Source organism: Bos indicus, chromosome 11 (assembly GCF_029378745.1).
Source record: "Bos indicus isolate NIAB-ARS_2022 breed Sahiwal x Tharparkar chromosome 11, NIAB-ARS_B.indTharparkar_mat_pri_1.0, whole genome shotgun sequence".
NCBI classification, from domain to species: Eukaryota; Metazoa; Chordata; class Mammalia; order Artiodactyla; family Bovidae; genus Bos; species Bos indicus.
Window position 1 is genome coordinate 67,794,242 of NC_091770.1, and position 8,898 is coordinate 67,803,139.

The 8,898-nt window shown below is 39.9% G+C and overlaps 1 pseudogene; it reads right to left on the reverse strand.

The window, feature by feature from the left end:
• Positions 1–3,919: 3,919 nt before the first annotated feature.
• LOC109565581 (small ribosomal subunit protein eS7-like) lies at positions 3,920–6,324 on the reverse strand (annotated as a pseudogene).
• Positions 6,325–8,898: the final 2,574 nt, after the last annotated feature.

The following is an 8,898-nucleotide window of genomic DNA, read 5'->3' on the forward strand; positions in this document are numbered from 1 at the left end:
TTTTCCAGTGGTCATATATGGATGTGAGAGTTGGACTGTGAAGAAAGCTGAGTGCCAGAGAATTGATGCTTTGGAACTGTGGTGTTGGAGAAGACTCTTGAGAGTCCCTTGGACAGCAAGGAGATCCAACCAGTTCATTCTAAAGGAGATCAGTCCTGGGTGTTCATTGGAAGGACTGATGTTGAAGCTGAAACTCCAATACTTTGGCCACCTGATGTGAAGAGCTGACTCATTTGAAAAGGCCCTGATGCTGGGAAAGATTGAGGGCAGGAGGAGAAGGGGACGACAGAGGATGAGATGGTTGGATGGCATCACCGACTCAATGGACATGGGTTTGGGTGGACTCTGGGAGTTGATGATAGACAGGGAGGCCTGGCGTGCTGTGGTTCATGGGGTTGCAAAGAGTCAGACACGACTGAGCAACTGAACTGAACTGAAAGTATATGGGAGGATATGCATAGGTTATGTGCAAATACTTGAGCATTGGCAGATTTTTGGTATCTGAGAGGGTTCCTGGAACCCACCCACCTCGGATTCTGAGGGATGACTATACCTCCATTTATAGCCCATATCAATTTGTACTGTCATTATTGGTTTACATTCATCTTTCTTTCCTTAGCAACCAACTCCCACACATATATAGTGAAGTGAAGTGAAAGTTGTTCAGTCCTGTCCAACTCTTTGCGACCCCATGGACTATATAGTCCATGGAATTCTCCGGGCCAGAATACTGGAGTGGTAGCCTTTCTCTTCTCCAGGGGATCCTCTCAACCCAGGGATTGAACCTAGGTCTTCCACCTTGCAGGCAGATTATTTACTGTCTGAGCCACCAGGGAAGCCCTGGTGATAACATAGTGAGTGCTCAGTAAATACTTTGAACAAATGAATTTGTAATTTAATGAAAAATAAAATAAATTAGCTGAAACATATTCAATCCTTCTTATTAGATTGATGATTCCTAATTAGTTTGAACTCTAAAAGTCTGATTAAGCATAGAAATGTTCTTTTAGCAGAATTCCTTCATCACAGATGTTGTTAGATCTGAAAGTCCAAGTTTGATACCAGTGAATCTCAAGGGATTAATAAAGTATATATTAATATATAATATATTAATAAAATATAAGAGTCCTCTTAGATAACATGAAAAGCAGCTGAAACATGTTCTAGGTCTCTCGTATTTCCCCTTCTCCTGTATTTTCATGTCATTAACTAAACTTAATTAATTAAGTTTACCTTGGAATTCTCATCCTTCTCCAGCAACTACCATTTTTCTGTACCTCTTTCCAGCAAAATACCTCAATGCAATTTTCTATTCTTGCTGTCTCTACCAATTCTCCACGTTACCATGTCCAATAGACAGCTCTCAGTCCTCATCTTCTGTTAAAATTCAATTTATTTAAACAACAAGGAGATAACAGTTCATTCTTTCTGCCTCCTACCCCTCCCATCTTTGGAAATCATCAACCCGTTCTGTGCATCTAAGAGATATATACATATATGTGTGAAAGTGAAGTCGTTCAGTCATGTCCAACTCTTTTCGACCCTGTGGATAGTGTAGCCCTCCAGGCTCCTCCGTCTATGGGATTCTCCAGGCAAGAATACTGAAGTGGGTTGCCATTTCCTTCTCCAGGGGATCTTCCCAACCCAGGGATCGAACCCAGGTCTCCCACATTTCAGGCAGACGCTTTAACCTCTGAGCCACGAGGGAAGCCCTACACATATGTGTAACAGAGATCAAACAGTATTTGTCCTTCTCTGTCTGACTTACTTCACTTAGCATAATGCCCTTGAGGTCCATTCACATTGTGACATGTGGCAAGATTTCCTTCTTTTTATGGTTGATTAATATTCCATTGTATATATATACCATAATTTATCAGTTCATCTATCAATGAACATAGGTTGTTTACATAGCTTGGCTATTGTAAATAATGCTGCAATGTACAAGGAGGTGCATATATCTTTTTGAATCAGTGTTTCTTTTATTTTCTACAGATTAAATACCAGAAAGTGGAATTGCTGGATCATATGGTAGTTCTAATTTTAATTTTTTTGAGGAAACTGCATACTGCTTTCCACAGTGGCTATCTATTACATTTTGATAGGTTGGGATGGTGATCATTGTTTTCATTGTCATTGTTTAGTAGTTGTTGTTTGGTCCCTAAGTTGTGTCCAGCGGTTTTGTAACCCCATGGCCTGTGTAGCCCACCAGGCTCCTCTGTCCATGGGCTTATTTAAGTCATTGTTGTTGTTGTTTAGTCACTTGGTAGTGTCTTTGTGAGCTCATGGACTGCAGCACGCCAGGTTTCCCTGTCTTTCACCATCTCTCAGAGCTTGCTCAAACGCATGTCCAATGAGTTGGTGATGCCATTCAACCATCTCATCCTCTGTCATCCCCTTCTCCTCCTGCCTTCAATCTTTCCCAACATGGGGGTCCTTTCTAATGAGTCGGTTCCTCGCATCAGATGGCCAAAGTATTGGAGCTTCAGCTTCAGCATCAATCCTTTCAGTGAATATTCAGGGTTGATTTCCTTTAGGATTGACTGATTTGATCTCCTTGTAGCCCAAGGGACTCTCAAGAGGCTTCTCCAAAGTCAGTGAAGACTTTTTCAAAGACTTTCTTTGATAAAAAACTCTCCTTGACCAAACTTGAATCAGTACCTTGCAGTCCTTTTTTTTCAACTAGACTTTGACCTTGTGCTCTGTCCTTGGCCCAACTAGTTTTAGCAAAAATTCTGATGAGTCAGTTTAGTGAAAAATCCCCCAGCCTTGATATTACTCTGAATATCTGGTCAAATTCCTTATCCTTCACTCTCAACATCTTATCACCTTAAGCTGCCTTAAGGCAAGAATCCTGTTGAGTCTGATCAGCAAGAATCCTCCTAGCCTTAATGCTTCCTCTAGTAATTTTCCATCCACTGATCCCCACCCTGCTCCTTAACTTATCCTGGTTGGTTTGGATTTGAGCTTTGTCTCTCTCCCGTACCGGACTTCCGTGGTGGCTCAGACGGTAAAGTGTCTGCCTGCAATGCAGGTTCGATCCCTAGGTCGGGAAGATCCCGTGGAAAAGGAAATGGCAACCCACTCCAGTACTCTTGCCTGGAAAATCCCATGGGCGGAGGAGCCTGGTAGCCTGCAGTCCATGGGGTCGCTAGAAGTCGGACACAACTGAGCTACTTCACTTTCACTTTTCACTTTCATGCATTGGAGAAGGAAATGGCAACCCACTCCAGTGTTCTTGCCTGGAGAATCCCAGGGACAGGGGAGCCTGGTAGGCTGCTGTCTCTGGGGTCACACAGAGTCGGACACGACTGAAGCGACTTAGCAGCAGCAGCAGCAGAGTCCGTTTCTTTAAAACTAGGCTGGTCAGATTTTCCCAGAGAAGATACTTCTAATATCCTGCCTGGTGGGTGAAGACCTGGTCACCTGTGTTGGAGGATCCAGTTGGGAGAGATACCTAAAGGAAGCAGTGTGCACCATACAACCATCCCCTAATCTTCTCAGCTTCAGTGCTGTACTTTGGCTTTTCACTTTACCGTGTATTTTCCAGAGAAGAAACCCTTTGTTTCACCCTTTTCAGATATAAAACTCCAGTCTTTTTCCAGAGTTGGAGGGGACAGTCACCTGGTCACTCAGTGTGGGGAAGAGAATCAAACTACTTCTTTAAGGTATTTTATGGGTTGTTAGGAGGAGCTAATGGACACCTAGCCAGATGTCTTCTTAAACTGGGACTCAGTGCTTTCATTTTCACTGCAATGGACACATTAAAGAATTGAACTAAGATGTACTTGCTATAATCGACATAAAACATAAATTGAGATTTCTGAAATAGTCAAGGAGAGCAGTATGAGAGTCCCATCCTTACTGAGTCACTTACTCTTTTTTTTTTATTGTGAATGTTTTATTTAGTCATTTTTGTTTACAACTGAAAGTCTGAGCATTCAAAATTAACATCCTTGCCCATGAGCTTCTTATAGACACCAGAAAATGTTTCAACTTTGTGTTTCACATTGTCTGCTGTGCTTCATCCAAATGAGCCTTTAGGAGCTGGCTGCCATCCAGTTTGACTTGGATTATCTTGCCCATAATCTCACTTGGGAAAAACCAAGTCATCCAGGATCCCATTGTGCCCAGCTGTTAAAGCGCAGCTCCTGAGATATTTTTGCTTATTTTTTGGTACAGCTTTTTTGAGTTGGCTTAGGTAGAATTCTCCTCTGGACACTAAAGACAACATGCTTCCCATTGAACTTTTTCTCCAGTTCACGTACTAACTGGACTTGGGTTTTCTGAAAAGATTTCAGTTGAGGAATGGGAACAAAGATTGTAATAGCTTACTAGCCACCACCAACTTCATTTTCTCGGCTCCTGTTGTATTCAGCTTCCTTAGTGGAGCCCCGAGTTCCAAGTTGATCTCAAACTCATGGAGAGCCTGGGAGCTGCCAGATTCCAACTCCTGCTTCTTGCCATTGGGCTTCACAGTCTTAGTGCTCAGAACTGAAAGAAAATGAAAGTGAAGTCGCTCAGTCAGGTCCGACTCATTGTGACTCCATGGACTGTAGCCCACCAGGCTTCTCCATCCATGGGGTTTTCCAGGCAAGAATCCTGGAGTGGGTTGCCACTTCCTTCTCCAGGGGATCTTCCCCACCCAGGGATCAAACCCAGGTCTCTTGCATTGCAGGCATACGCTTTACCCTCTGAGTCACCAGGGAAGCTCAGAAGTGAACATGGCCTAATCCTTTCTTAAGAGGCCAACACTCATTTGCCTGGCCAACACCTGGCCTGAAAAGAGCATGGCATGGTTTGTTTGTTTGGCTGGTTGGTTGGTTTTGCTGGGTCTTCACTGCTGCTTGGGCCTTTCTCTAGTTGTAGAGAGTGGAGCTACTATCTGTTTCAGTGCACAGGCTTCTCATTGCAGTGACTTCTCTTGTTGCAAAGCACAGGCTCTAGGCTCTAGGCACGTGGGCTTCAGTAGCTGCAGCATTCAGGTTCAGTTGTTGAGACGTATCCTTGAGATCTTTTTGCCATCAGTCCATAACCTCTTGGTTGGATTTTGACTTTAGGTTTATGATCTGTGTCTAGGGAACAACAGAAAGCTATATCTCATTCACACAGGCATTAACTCTAGGACTCTGGTCTCAGAACTTCAGTTCTGATTGTCTGAGCGAACATTCAAACACTCACAGTTAGGATGTCCTCCTAGAGGTCTTATTCTGACTCTTTAGAATTATGATGCTTAGGGTGTGTGCTCTATAGATGAGTACCAGCCCATTGACTGGTCCATGGTGAGATAAGTGCAGAAATTAAGAATAAACATTTATACTATATAAATTACATATAATTTACAGAATATTTGAGACACTTCGGAAATGAAAAGGGGCATATGATTCTGCACCTCCAGTTCCAATGTGTGGGCTTTTTCCACTCACCACCTATTCACTGACACTAGTTAAGTGTCCTACAATTTTACTCAATTTTACTCTGACATTTACTCCTTGGAGATAGCATCAAATCCCACAAGTTAAGGACTCAGTCCTACAAGACTGAAACCCCTGTTTCTGATGCCAATCACAAGTTCAGGTCATCACATATGCTTCTGACTGACTGGTTATGAATCAAAGGTTTAAGTGACCCCACTCTTTGGGTTCCATTAATTTGCTAGAGCAGATCATAGAACTCAGAGAAACATTTTGCTTATTAGCTTATCAGTTTATTATAAAAGAATATAACTCAGGAACAGTCAGATGAAAGAGACACACAGGGCAAAATATGTGGGAAGGGGCTCAGAGCATCCATGCCCTCTCTTAGAGCATCATCCACTCTCACACCATTGTCTTACAGCTGGCTATTCACCAACTTAGAACCCCAGGTTTTGAGTTTTTATGGAGGCTTCATTACATAGGCATGGTTGATTGAATCATTGGCCATTGGCAATCATTCAACTTGCAACCTCCTTCCCTGATCCCCTTCCAAGAAGTGGGTAGGGAAGGGGACAGGGTGACTGAAATTTCCAATCCTCCAATCACACAATTGTTTCCTCTGATAACAAGCCCTCATCCTTAGGAATTTTCCAAAAGTCACTTCATTAATATAAACTCAGATATGGTTGAAAGGGACTTATTGTGATTATCAAGACACTTCTTTTGTCTTCTCTCTTAGGAAATTCCAATGGTTTTAGGAGTTCTGTGCCAGAAACAGGGATGCAGACCAAGTATATATTTCTTATTATAAATCACAGCATCATAAGGGACTTCTAATAATTATGCCAGAACAACAGATATTACCTGGACTGTCAGGCAAAGAGGAACATATGGTCACCTCCTCCATAGGTCTCTCTGGTGGTAGAGCCCTGTGGTACGCCTTTCAAATGACCTCCTGAGCCTCTCTTTTCCTAGGTGTAGTAGTAGTAGTTTAGTCACTACCCTAATTTCCAAATTCCAGGCCCCATGCCCCTGCCCTGATAAGATAGCCCAGCAATTATAGTTTTGCCCACCACTTCCTAAACCATTCTTGGAAATTGGCTTATAATTGGACATGCTGTCTTGCCTACTTGCCCCATTCTGAGACTTCCTTCCCGTGACTGTCTTCCCCCAAGAGGGTATTTCTGAGAACAGGCTTCAGTCTTCAGCCGTACCACAATGAGGAGTCATAAAATATGATTCATGGTCATGATAATTAAATAAACTACTGAGTGCAGCAGTAGCTTCAATTCATTAGAAACTTCAGAGTTTAAGTGCTTCTTGGCAAATATTTTCTAAATAGTCCTGGTAGATTTAACAAGAAGTCAGAGATTAGACAATGGGAAAAATCAACAGTTTTTCAGCCAACCCTCTGCTAGGAGCATCTGTGAAATATCATGCATTTCTTGGGAATTATTATAGTAGTCTTCAAATGTTTTCACTAACATAATCACTAAGTTCATTTTTAAAAACCCTATATTCCTTCATACATTTTAAAGCTGACATATAAGAATTTTCATCACAAGTCCAAATAATTACAAAGGATATAATTTATGCCATCTTATAAATACTGTAATTTAAAAATGAAACTATTCCATCAGTCCTTTTAATGTATAGAATGCAGACAAACTACCATATATTTAATAGAATATAAATACTCACCATCATCCATTTAAAAATACTCTAACTTCTTCTACAACAACTAAGAATTTCACAACTATTCTTTTTTCTTCTAGAATGCATATTTCTAATTCCCCCACAGAAGCTTATCCTATAGTAATAAATGCTTGTTTTTTTTTAATTGATTGGATCATTTTATTTCTTCACACTAAAAACTAATTAATTTTTAGTTTTTAATTTCCTATAAGTATAAATTTCTAAGTGTTTAAATAATTTCTTCTGGTTGACAATTAGCAGCTTTATACAACTAATTAAAACAATATAAATGTAACACAAATTTTGATAAATTGACAAAAAGTAGAAATATATTGGGAATGCATTTTTTTTTCAGTTATTTATCGATCTTTAAGGCAGGGAATACATTTTTTAATTGATGTATAATTGATTTACAATGTTGTGTTAGTTTCAGGTAAATAGCAAAATGATTCACCATATATTTTATATATGTATAATACATGTGTGTGTTATACAGTTGTTCCTTATTATTTATTTTACATCTAGCAGTTTGTATCTGTTAACCCCAAACTCCTAATTTATCCTTTCCCCCCACCTTTCTCCTTTAGTAACCTAAGATTGTTTTCTATGTCTGAATATGTTTCTATTTTGCAATTAAGTTCATTTGTATACTTCTTTTTAAGATTCCACATATAAGTGATATTGTATGATACTTGTCTTTCTCTGACTTTATTCGCTTGGTATGATAATCTCTAGGTACAACCATGTTGTTGTAAATGGCATGATTTCATTCTTTTTTATAGCTAGGTAATATTCCACTGGGGCTTCCCAGGTGGCTCAGTGATAAACAATCCTCTTGCCAAGCAGCAGACATGGGTTCCATCACTGGGTCAGAAAGATGCCCTGGAGAAGGAGGTGGCAATCCACTCCAGTATTCCTGCCTAGGAAATCCCATGGACAGAGGAGCTTGGTGGGCTACAGTCCATGAGGTCACAAAGAGTCAGACATGACTTGGCAACTAAACGACAACAATATTCCATTATTTGTGTGGGTATATACATATGCATCACATCTTCTTTATCCATTCATCCACAGATGGACACTTAGTTTGCTTCCAAGTCTTGACAATTATAAATAGTGCTGCTATGAATATCAGTGTACACGTATCTTTTTGAATTATAGTTTTTATCTTTTCTGAGTATATGCCCAATACTGTGATTGCTGGATCATATGGTAACTCTATTTTTAGTGTTTTAAGGAACTGCCATACTGTTCTCCTTAGTGGTTGCACCAATTTACAGGAAATGCATTTCTTTACAAGATGAATAGGGCTTTTAAATTTTTAGTGCATTAATCCCATCAATTCTATGTCTAGTTTTTATTTTTATAGATGTAAACACTGGGAAAACTTGTTCAGTACATACCCAGATGGGACTTGAAGTTTCCTTCAGCAGAACCACTTATTTCCTTGCATGCCTGACATATAAGCCCCTTCAAAAATGGTATGGGATCTAGTCTCAATAACTACTTTGAACGATATATCAACTTTAACTTGATTCATCTTTTAAAAATCTTATCAAAAGCAAAAAAAAGAAAAGAAAACTGAGCGACTGGGCATACACACACACATACACACACACAAAGATTTAACACACGACTACTATTCTTTCCCTTAGAGCCACCTAGTTTAACCCAATATTTTCAAGACAGGTTGAAAAAATAAAAATAATGTTAATTTCAAAGCACTCTTTCCAATATAATATTTCTTAATAAAATTCTATTTTTATAATCTGATTTAAATATACTT